The sequence below is a fragment of the Bidens hawaiensis genome, unplaced genomic scaffold (genome assembly GCF_021521415.1).
Source record: "Bidens hawaiensis isolate Kalapana, Puna unplaced genomic scaffold, B.hawaiensis_p1.1 tig00029788_1, whole genome shotgun sequence".
NCBI lineage: Eukaryota > Viridiplantae > Streptophyta > Magnoliopsida > Asterales > Asteraceae > Bidens > Bidens hawaiensis.
In genome coordinates, this window is record NW_027494944.1 from 53,293 (window position 1) to 65,535 (window position 12,243).

A 12,243-nucleotide genomic window follows, 5' to 3' on the forward strand; every position below is an offset into this window, starting at 1 on the left:
AAATACTTGGATATTAAATATCCAAGAGATTTTCAAAACAAATTATTATCAAAGACTTCCGCAAATAACCCGCAACTCTGATGAATTTACAAAACAGGTATCAACCACGGGTGTCACACCTAGGCCCTAAATCGTGGTGTGACATTACAATTCCAATCAGACTAGTCTCGATTAATCCCTATTAATCGTTGGTCCCTACCCCATGCCCGACTAGCGTCTAGTGATTTTTACAACACAATACTACTAAGTATATATAGAAATACAAATTTTTTATTACGACTGTTGAGTTAAAATGTTGCATTACATCATTGCTCACGTATATGCATATGTTATTTATAGGATAAGTCTTAGAAGACGGATTGAAGTTACCAATGATATACGACATGCGAAACAGACAACCATCTTTATCAGTTAAGCAACAGCACCGACTCCAGAAATAGACGGCCATCAGTTATCTTGACCTTTGGCATCCACAAGCTTATAATAAAGTTATAAAAGGATTCGTATGAGAGCTGTAATATTAAATATGATAGGGATATACAAATTGTAGATACATTAATCTACCACTTTCGTTTCGGATATCGTTATTATTTGTGTGTGATATATGTTTTTGATTGAGTTTAAAAAATGCGTTTTAGAAAATGCTTATTGGTTTTTTTAAAAAGTTTAAATTAGGATTTGAGCCTTTTGGAAAATTGTTTTTTAACCTTTTCAAAAAACTAAGATGAAAAAGATTCTTATGATTGTCAAACAACTTATTAGCCTTTTGAAAACACCAATAAATCAATAAGCATTTTTCAAACTCAAATCCAAACATGCTCGAAGTGTTCTTTGTTTGTAATCCTTTTTTAGTTAATTAATGTAAATTTTTATGATAGTGTTCTTGTTATAAACAAAATATATACATTTTAGTAATCACAGCTTCTCAGTTAAATGAGTTGAGCCAATAAAATATTGAAAGAAAAAATTTTATTGGGAAAGTGGTTAACAAACCCGACAAGGGCAGCCCAAGGAGGGGTGATGTTGGCGCCAGGTGAGTGCACAAAATTCATTATAAAATAATGATTTTGCTAATTGTTATGTTTATTACTATAACTGTAATCGCGTTTTAAAATATTTAGTTTACATTACTAAGTTCAATAAGGCCTAGGTACGTGAGTTTTCAGGGCCACCAATGACCCGATTATGTATTTGTAAGCTTGGTTTGTCCCGTCTTGCTAGTCGTGATTGTATAAAAATCCCGTCTTCAAAAAAAATGACCACATTAACTTTATTGTTATTTTCCTTATTATTATTATTATTATTATTTTTTGAACAACATATTTTATTTCTATCTAGAGTCCCCTAATTTTGCACTTGCAAAAAGATTTGAACTCATCACTTCTATTTTGAAAGAATGAGCATCATATCAATAGACCATTAGGTCATTAATTATATATTTTTTCTAATTATACTTGTCAATAAAGACGAATATAAAGAGACATGTCTTGTAACTGTTACTATCTCCTTTGTTAATAAAACGGAGCGAATATCTCTATGCTTTCGCTTATAGGCTTAAGTTCATGTGAGAAGTGATCTTAGTGTGAGAAATTAATATTGACCACTAATTTAATTATAAGTTTTTATATGTTTAAAAATAAATAAAAAGGTTTTATTTACAACCTTAAATGCATTTGCTCTTCAATTAATAAAACTAATTAAACCATTAATTTCTCTATCCAGTTAACATAACTAATCAAACTCCAATAATTAAAAATATTGATATAGAGATAAAACTATTGTAATAATTCTCTCTCTAGTTAATATAAGTAACTATACTATTATTAAAAAGATAAAAACATATAATTTATTTTTACAATTTTTTTTATCTAACAACTTATATAAGTTGAAATATATACAACCTATGCATGTGTATTTAAAATACAATCTTCAAATGTTTTTGTTAATATTAAATAAACAACTGTAGGTTATGCGCATTTTCGTGTATGTTATATTATGAATGTTAATGCTGATATACAAGTGTGGCTTTATGTTTTTTTTGTATAGGTCGTATATTTTTATTGATATTGATATGTTTTCTTATGCTTAAAACACGTGTAGTTTATATATTCTTTGTGTATGACTCTAGGTTGAATATTTTTTGTTATATTATAATGCAAACATTTGTACGACTTTTTTTTTGTATCATTCATCACAACGTAACTATGTATGAATAATTTGTATATTAATTGAGAAAAATTATGTATTTATCACAAGAACTAACAATGTATGAATAATTTGTATTTGTGCAAGATAAAAAAACAAACATAGAAGAAAACTAAGTTACAAAAATAGATAAATTCTTTTGTTTTTTTAATATTAAGTTTGATTAGTTACGATAATTGCAAAAAGAAAATTAATTGTTTTATTAGTTGTATTAATGGAAATGAGAATGTATTTGCTGTTGCAATTAAATTATTTTAATTTATATTTAAACATTTATGATTTCAAATAAAACAAATTATATATAATGATTTCTCACATTAAGATGTCTTCTTGTATGAATCATCCCCTTCACTTATACACTTCATTTTTTATGTCATTTAGTTAACATATTGCTAGCATGATTTAACTTCTAGACTTGGATCATAGATACTTTCCTAACGTAAATTAATGTTTGTAAATGAACTTGCATGTCAGGGGTAGGTTTGGAATCCTTTTGGGACAAGGTCCCATCCCTAACATGATCATCCGAAAGGGCGCAACAAGGGTAATAGCTTCTCCAATGAAGAGAGGGTCACGACTAACCACAACATCACGGAAGATCGTTGGTAACTCATGAATATATTTCTGAATACGACGAGCCATATGTAGGCTGTTCAAAAAGCTCGGACTCGTGGCTCGCTAAAAAAAAGCTCGAATAAAACTAGCTATAAAAAGTTGATTTGAAACATCCTGAGCTGATCTGGATCATTTTTGTAACCGAGCCAAAATTGGCCCTTGCTCGGCTCGAGTCATGGCTCAACTCGTTGGCTCGATCTTAAGCTTGTTTAACTTCAAAATCAAGCTAGATCCTAGCTAAGTTGTCGTGTTTAATTTCGAGCCCAATCTCGAAACCAGCCTGGCTTGACTCGGGCTCTACTCGTGAACAGCCCTAGTCATATGTGTTACGAGGTGGGGTACTAGCAGGCTAAGCTCCTTGAAACGGTTGGAGTAGGTAGAGTTATCACCACCAATTTGCTTGAGTTCCCAAAACTTAGCCTCAAGCCTTTGTAGTTCATGTTCAGGGCAAAACTCTTTCTTCATAGCCTCTTTGAGTTCATCCCAAGGCATGGACATAACCAACTCGGTTCCTTGGATGGCTTTGAAAGTGTTCCACCAAGTGAGAGCCTGTTCGTCAAAGAGCGAACTTAATCCATTTTTCATCTGGACATTCTTAACGGATGAATATGTTCTCCATTTTCTCAAACCATTGGAGGAGTTTAGTGGCATGCTCCTCTCCAAGGTACTGGGGTGGTTTAGCACTAGTGAAGTTCTTGAATTAGAAGTTGTTTGGGGCAGCCAAAGTAGCGGAACCATTCGAATTGAGGCTCTGGATCTGAGTCACAATAGTAGGCATAGCAACAGTAAATAACTAGGTGATTCTAGCAGCTAGACGACGATTATGAGAACCAGATGAATGATGTTGAGTACGACGATTGATTCTTAGGGAAGACATTCTGCGAGAACCAAAGATGAAATTCTATAAGATGAAGGGTAAGTTGTGTAAATGAGTTGATGTTAAATAATCGAGGAATGAATTCCAAATAACATTGTGCTAGTGACTTATCATAACTTGGGAATGAGTCGAAATTTAAAATAATGCGAACAATTATTTTTTTTTGAGATATCTAAATAAATAAATAAGGTTTCTTTAAAAAGTAAAATTCAAAATGAAATTTTGTTAGGTTGGGCATTCCATGAACTTTTCATGACAATTTATAGAGCCCAACTAAATAACACAACATAAATTTGTGAATTGGGTCTCCCATAAGCGTTTCATGGCATTTTAAATGGCCCAATTAAAATAACATAGCATTGATTCGTGAGTTGGGCCTTCTATGAGCGTTCCATGGCATTTTAAATGGCCCACCAAATTAACGAGTTATCAAAGCAATTGAGTTGGTTGGCTCATGAGGGTTACGTGGCATTTTAACTAACCCAACTAAATAACGAATTATCAAATCATTCGAGTTGGTCGGCCCATGAGCGTTACATGGAATTTTAACTGACCCAACTAAATAACGAATTAACGGATCCAAATATGAGCAGTTAGAGTATCTTGTGAACCACCACGGACTATAAGTTCCAACCAAATATCAAGTCAAAAACGGATTGAGAAATGGATAGTTGGAGTGCCCATGGGTTAATATGGATTTTTCACCCAATTAAACACTTTAAAAAATAATAATATAAATATTGGAAAATTTTCTGAATTTAGCCATGAACCACCGTGAATTTGTTTTTTTTATATAAAGAATGTAACTGTTTAACCGGTCACGTTGACCACTTAAAGTTCCGGTCGTATGACATTTGTTTCGCTTTGGCCTATAAGATTGACTATCGTGGTCTGATTATCCTCCAGGTAAGGAATATCGTCTTACCTTTGATTCTCGGAATCGTTTTACCAAGGCCCAACTCACAGTTCTCTCCCTATTCCATTTACTATAAGAACATGTCATACTCCCATGCTTTAAGGTGCGTGAGTAAAAACAAAACAAGGGAATTATTAAGGAATTTCCCAAATAAAAACAATCAACTAAATTTATAAAAGAATTAAAAATCTTTTGAGAGTGAGGCATAGCCTTGGATTTTGTGTGTGCACAAGATTAAAATAATATAATAAATAAATAATTTAAATAAGTTGTAAACACATAAAATAGGACACATAAGGTTGTCAAGTAAGCACGTATAGGGTCCTAAGCATGTTATTAGGCATTTCTAACGACATATCTTACAATCTTCGGCTCTGATACCAATACTTATGGCGGAATTGCCGGGGCGCGAAACGTTGGTTCACAGCTCACAAGGTCTCTCCCTATTCCATTTACTATAAGAACATGTCATACTCCCATGTTTTAAGGTGCGTGAGTAAAAACAAAACAAGAGAATTATACAAATTAAATATGACAATAACTAATTTATTTATTAATTCCAAAATTTCAATCAAGCACACAAAGTTTAAACAAATTACCAATCAATCCAAATTAAACAACCATTCAAACATATATGTCTTTATTAAGTTAACTAAGGTCTCTCTAAGTGTTTCTTCACCTTAGCTGCAAACCAAATGATAACCTACAAATGCGTACAAAATAATATAGTTTGTCAACACGAGGTTGAGTAAGAAAAATCGCCACTTTTGATATAATAGTAATATATAATAAAAGAGCAAAACTGATATTGTGAGTATAAATCAATTAAACCAGGAGCAAATAAAGGGTGTAAATTGATCATTCCTCACGAACATGGGTTGTTGATACTATGACAGTCGTATGATCATATTATAATGTGATTATGGTGGACCTAATGCGATAAAATAAAACAACTAAACAAGTAGTAGTTAGTCATTCAATTGATAAACATATAATATTCACAGTTTTCTAGTGCATATATAATATAATATGTAAATACTAATTGGTACGCATATGTCTCCAAAATGTTTAAAAACAGTAAAATGTGAGGAACGACTTCTTATCTTGACGATTAAGCGAATAACCCAGAGATAGAATAAACGAGCAAAGTTAACGGGATGAGTGTTCCAATCCAACCAGACCTGAGACTTATACTAAATGAATATAGTCAAACCGAGAACATAGCTGCTGGAATCAACCCAAATGCATGTATAGAACTCCGGTTATGAGATTTTCAGTAAATAAGCGAGCTGGTACTATCATAATCTAAACTGTGAGTCGGGAGTCGAGTTTTGGTCAGTACACTCAAAATCTCAAAACAAATCTAAAAGTCTTCTAGTCCGACCGCTAGTTTTGACCAGAAGGTGGAATAATCGAATAGTCAAAGAATTTGACTGTTATGCCCTTAAATGGGTCGGGATCAAATTGACCACTGAGACTCCCTCAATCAGCAAAATTTATTGAGGGATTTTGTTCTACAGATGAAAAATTTACAATATTGAAGAAGAAAACTTACCCCGGAGAAGAAGAGAAGGATGAGAAAATCGTGGTCAAAGAAGCCTTGAACACCAAAGTCAACTAGTCTTGAAAGAATTTGATTAAACTAGAAGAATATGATAATGGGGAAGAGAAATTCGTGGGTTTTGAGATGAAGACGAGCAAGAACAGTAGGTTTAGGGTTTATGGTTGTATTTTGGTTAAGACTACAGAGATATTACTTATTAATATAGTAATCAAATCGATTAGAAGAGCGAATAAGCAATTGATGACCAAATCTGTTCTATTAACTCAAATATCCTAGCGCGATGAACAAGAAATGGATGTAGACAATGTACAATAGTAGATTATAAAATAATTTCCTGAAATTAGTCCATCATATTATTTTTTGGCAAAATTAGTCCCTGCAGTTCCCGAAAATGCTTATTTTAGTCATTTTAAGCGATCTTAAGAGTTTCTAAGGGCTATTTGGCATGTTTGAAAGTTATGAAACTATAAAATAAGTTAAACCAAGTTAAATAAAAGTTTTTATCAATAAAAAATATCCTAATTATATTCCCGAGTCAGGTAAACGAATATGGATAGGAATATTAAAAAAATACGAAATGCTACAAATGGGTATACCCATCAGGTATCTATCAGGTCTCAAATGATAATAGCATTACGGCTGCCTTAGAGGACATGTAGAAAGAAATTAAAGACTTGAAGAAGGTATTTTAGAGATACGAGATCTGCCACGGAGGGAACGATACAGTTGATTGTTCGGTCGATCCGCAAGAGTAGGTTGACTACTTGGGAAATCATAATTGAGGGATGAATGCCTTTGGTAACTCTGGATGGAGAAATAACTCCAACTATGGTTGGAGATCGGGAGGTAATGCTCAGGGCTTTCTGCCTAGGCAGGAGAAATGGTAGGTTTGATACTTAGAGGCAGTAGGGAGTTTGACTGCAGGAAAGAGTAGCAGTATGGATCCGGATCTTAAGGAGCTTCTAACCAAGCAATCTACCATGCTTTCTCACCTTTTTGACATAGATAATAACACACAACATAAACTGGCTGAGCACGACATCATATTAAAGAACCAACAGTTTTCATTCTTAGAGATGTCTCGAAAGGTGGGTAAGATGATGAAGCATATTGTAACATTTTGGATTTTCCGTATTCGTATTTGTATATGTTTACCCAATTAGGGAATGCAATTGTCACACCCCGACTTAGGGCCTAGTCGTGTGACTCATACTTGGAACCTGTTTCATAAATATATTAGAGTTGCGGGTTATTTAGTGGAAGACTTTGATTATAATAAATGTTAATTTATTATGAAAGCCTCTTGAACAATATATGTAACATTTCAGTTTTTCCATATTCGTATTTGTTTACCCAATTCAGGATTATAATTCGGATCTTTCTTATCAATAAAATCATGAGTTTATTAGTAACTTAATTATGTTTAATTTAGTATTTACTTCCTTAACTTTCAGTTGTGCCAAATAACCCTTAGAAACTCTTAAAATCGCTTAAAATGTCTTAAAAATGCATTTTTGGAACTTCAGGAACTGAAACTGTAAAAAACCAAAATCTGGTAATCAACCCCCCTTCGCGCGCCACGAAGCAGATCTAGATCAGCTAGATTTGGGTTCGATTCTCGTTTAATGCTAAATCTTTCCTGAACGACCCTAAATCTCGAAATATTATTTAATCTATTATGGAATAGTGTCTAGGTTCATTCTCTGAATTTTGATCGATATATCGAAGATTACAAGACTCTATTTCGTCATCAATACGTTATTCGTTTACCAAAACGAGTCGGTTTTCTTGTTCTACAAGTTGTTATACTAATTATATAAACAAACCACAACTCAAAAACCTAAAGATTACTGAAATATTGAATTCCTAGCTGTCACGTCCATTAACCCGATGTTTACACTCTCGTTTTTTTCTTGTTTACTCAAAGATTACAAACTGCAGTTTGACTTTGACGAGAGTGTAATCTTCAAGTAAACAAGCAAAAAAGAGAGTGTTTGACGATTTTCTGACTTTTGGCTTCGATTTCCCGTCAACTTAAGCACTTTCCGGGAAAGTTTTTAATGGATGAATTGCTCACTAATACTCACTTTTCAATAACCCTCAATCAATTTATGAGATTGAGGGGGTATTGACGGGTCAAATTAACTCAAACCCGTTTAAGGGCATATTGGTCAATAACTTTGACTAATCAATTTCTCATATTTCTGGTCAGAACCGAATTTTGGGCCAGAAGACTTTTATTTTTGTTTCGAGATTTTAAGGCTACTGACCAAAACCTGATTTCCAACTCGCTGTTCAGATTCTGGTCAGTACCAGCTCGCTTAAACGTTTATTTTATCATAACTGGAGTTCTAGACATCCGTTTGGAACGATTCAAGCGGCGGTGTTCTCAGTTTTAACATTAGTTATTTGTCTCAAAGTTTCAGGTCTATTCGATTTACCTCAATCTACGCGTTAAAGGATGATCCGTTTTATTTTCTCATGTTTTATTCTTATTCTTGTTCACTCGCCTAAACAATAAGGTGAGATTTATCATTCGCCTCTATTTTACTGATTTTCATAAGTTTTGGGGGCATGCGTACTAATACTTACTTTCCTATTGCATACATACTCAAATTAGCAAACGTATAATTGTGTGTATTCGATCAAATGTTATCTTTTACTTGCTTATGTGTTTACTTTATCGCATTCGGATAGGTCCATCATAATCACATTATAGTATGATCATACGACTGTCACTGTAACACCGTGAAAATACCCCATCTAATTTTTGGCTAAAAATGCCAAATCTGAAAGTTGAGGGACTAAAATGGAAAAATTAAGTTTTGAGACTCATCTCGCTACGCGATGGTCTCCAGATAGCCTTCGTCGCGCTACGCCACAAAGTATCACACAGTTCAAGAAAAAGGGAGGCGCCGCGCTACGCGACGGCCTAACCCAAGGGATCATCGCGTTACGCGATGCCTATGCTAAGTAACCCGGGACACGTGGCCAACCACGTGGCAGATTCTGGTAAATTGCGGCGTCGCGCTACGCGATGGTCCTGGTAAAAGGACCATCGCGCTACGCGATGGTCTGCAAAACTCAACTATAAAAGGGCAGCTACGGGTTCAGCCTCCTTCATCCCAATTTCACACTCATCTTCACATAGTTAACCTAGAAGTACGTGCTAGGGTGTTCCGGGGTTCTGAGGGTCTGATTCCGTGAAGAAACGAGGTGTTAAGACGCTGTAAACAAGCTGTTGTGCTGATAAACGAACCACAAGCTGAACTGCTGTGGATTCTCTTAGTTCTTACTTCCGACTAGCTGATTAAGGTAGGATTATGGTTAATTTACTCTACTATATAGTTATTAGAATCTAGTTAAATGTATAGTCATTAAACTATAAAAGTTTTCCAAACAAATGTTTTGCAAAGTAAAGACATTGCTTCCATGTGAAGTAATGTTACCAAAACTATTATTTTGACGGGTACGTAGTAACTGTAAGGGGGATATCATTAGTAGACTCTTCTTACCTAAGGAAAGTAATTCGTACAAATCCCAATCAACCACAGGACTCGTTTGCTTACCTGGAGAAGTTTGCCAACGTGATATCCTTTATTAAGCCAAAGCGTGCCATTCCAAACGTCATATGTAAATACAAAGTATTTTTATAAAATGACTATAACTATACTAAGGTTAGGTCAGACCTAAGAGTCTGCTGAACTGAATCAGACCTAAGAGTCTGCTGATCAGACCTCGAGTCTGCTGAACTGAAATAGACTTAAAGTCTGCTGAATATTACCAACTAGGTTCTTATGCATACCTATTATGATATATAGGTTAATAGCATACTGAAGCTAAGGAGTCTGATATCACCAATTGATAATATAAGGTGAACACGCTAAACTTTTACTGTCTGAACTGATTTTACTCTTGTAATAGACGGGTTGTTTATTAGAAAGAGTATGGTAAATGTTTGCATGAGATGTTATCTCTAAAATCGTTACAATACAAAATAGATAATAAAAAGAAACTCAGACCGAATACACGTGTCTGGATCCATACATGACTGATAATTGGCATACAAAACCAAGTTAGTCACAACCAGTTCGCCAATTGGGTTACATAGCCTAGGGGAAGGCTGTCTCTGAACATGGGCTATGTACTCGGGGAACCTTTGAATTGTGTGTGTAGGGCAGTGGTACAAATCCGGGGAATGATAGGCATTCCTGATGAGTTTGTGAACAGAAAACTATGATTGTATTTAACGACTGTTATAAATGTTTTATCAAGTCAACGTTTCACCAGCATATAGCTGACGTGTTTTTCCCACCCATGCAGGTAACTAGATGATGGTAGATGATACAAGGATTGGAGTCATTAGAATATCGCTCAAGATGGCTCTATTTTTGGAAAATATAATCCTTGTAATAATAGTATAACACTGTTTTGTAAAACTGAAACTCGGGTATTTACTTCCCGAGTAATTCTGATAATATAAATTAATATTTTAATATTTTAAAGACTTTCGCCAAAATGAACCCGCTACTCTGATATATTTACAAAACCAGATACCAACCTGGGATGTCACACCTAGGCTCTAAACCGGGGTCTGACAAGTTGGTATCAGAGCCATCGGTTTCAGCGAATTAGGTATTAACATAATTAGTACCTAAGCTTTAATTATTTATCTGATAAGTAGGGATAAGCTATGATTGGTAGTCTACCTATCCCTAAGTTTATATATATGCAGATGTCGTATACAAATTACTACGGACAAAAACGACGGGTAGCAAGACGATCAAACCCTGCACCCTCGTCTGAGCTGTCTGACAAGTCTAGTACAAATTTTGGTCACAAATGGCCAACTGTATCGGTGAATCCGACTGAACCGATGTATATTAATCCAACTGATTCGCTTCCAACAAATCCGATGTATCCTGTCGATTATATAGATCCATATGTGGCTTATGGAAGCCAACTACCGTATGCTCCGAGTAGTCCTGAAATGCCCATAGAGATATCAAGTGACACCTCTGAAAGCATCCTACAATACTAACCATCTGAAATACCAACTTACCATCATTCTGACGAGGTGGAAGTTCAAAGTAGAATAAAACGTGAGACAAGTACTGAATCATCAAGCTGGATGAACTGCCATTCCAATCAGAGTTTGTGGCATTTTGGATCACCGCCACCAGGTGCCCAAAATATTGCTAGACCAAGTTAAGGACCGATTCATTATTCTGAGGTTCCTAGTTTCCCACAATACCGAGGTCCTTTACCAACTGAGGCTGAGCAAGCAAACGAGATATGGGAGGAGGCCCATCTTGTCGAGGAATTCTATACAACAAATATTCCCGATGAGAAAATGCAGGCTTACGTAGCAAATCCTCAACTATACCTAAGAGAAACATGTTATCTTTTTCCATCCGCATCCGCACCACTAGGGTATCCTAATCAACCCAATGCGGTAATGGATGAACTAAGGAATGAAAGAATTAAGAAGAAAAAGATAGGCGATAAGATCATCAAGAAGTGTGACAAGATGAAGAGTCTTGTTAAGAAATGGGCTAAGGATTAGTATTATATATATGTTGTTGTTTAAGCATATTTTATCTTTCTGTCCTTATGAAATGTGTTTGTGAAAGTAATAAAAAAAACTGTGTACTGTGTTTTGAATATGTGTATTTATTTGAATTACAGAATGTATGAACAAAAAGAACAAGTAAGTCAAGGGAGTCAAGCTAACAAGGTAAAGACCCTTGAAAATAATAATAAATCAATTCCTGAAGAATACATTGGAGGCATTCGTGAAATGATAAAGGAAACAGTTTCCCTGCTAATCAAGGAAGCTGTAACCCCTCTAATAAAAATAGTTCAAGATCACACCACAAATTCGAAAAGCTTGGCAAGGTCAAAATCAATAAAGCAACCAAGTCATAGTGTGTTTGTGAACTCTAAATGGAAAGAAACAACAAAAGATGAGAAAACAAAGGAGCAAAAAGATAAAGGCTACGAGAGCTCCACTGTTGAATATGAACCAAGTCAAACAAAGAAAAGAAAGGTTAATACGAGTTGTAC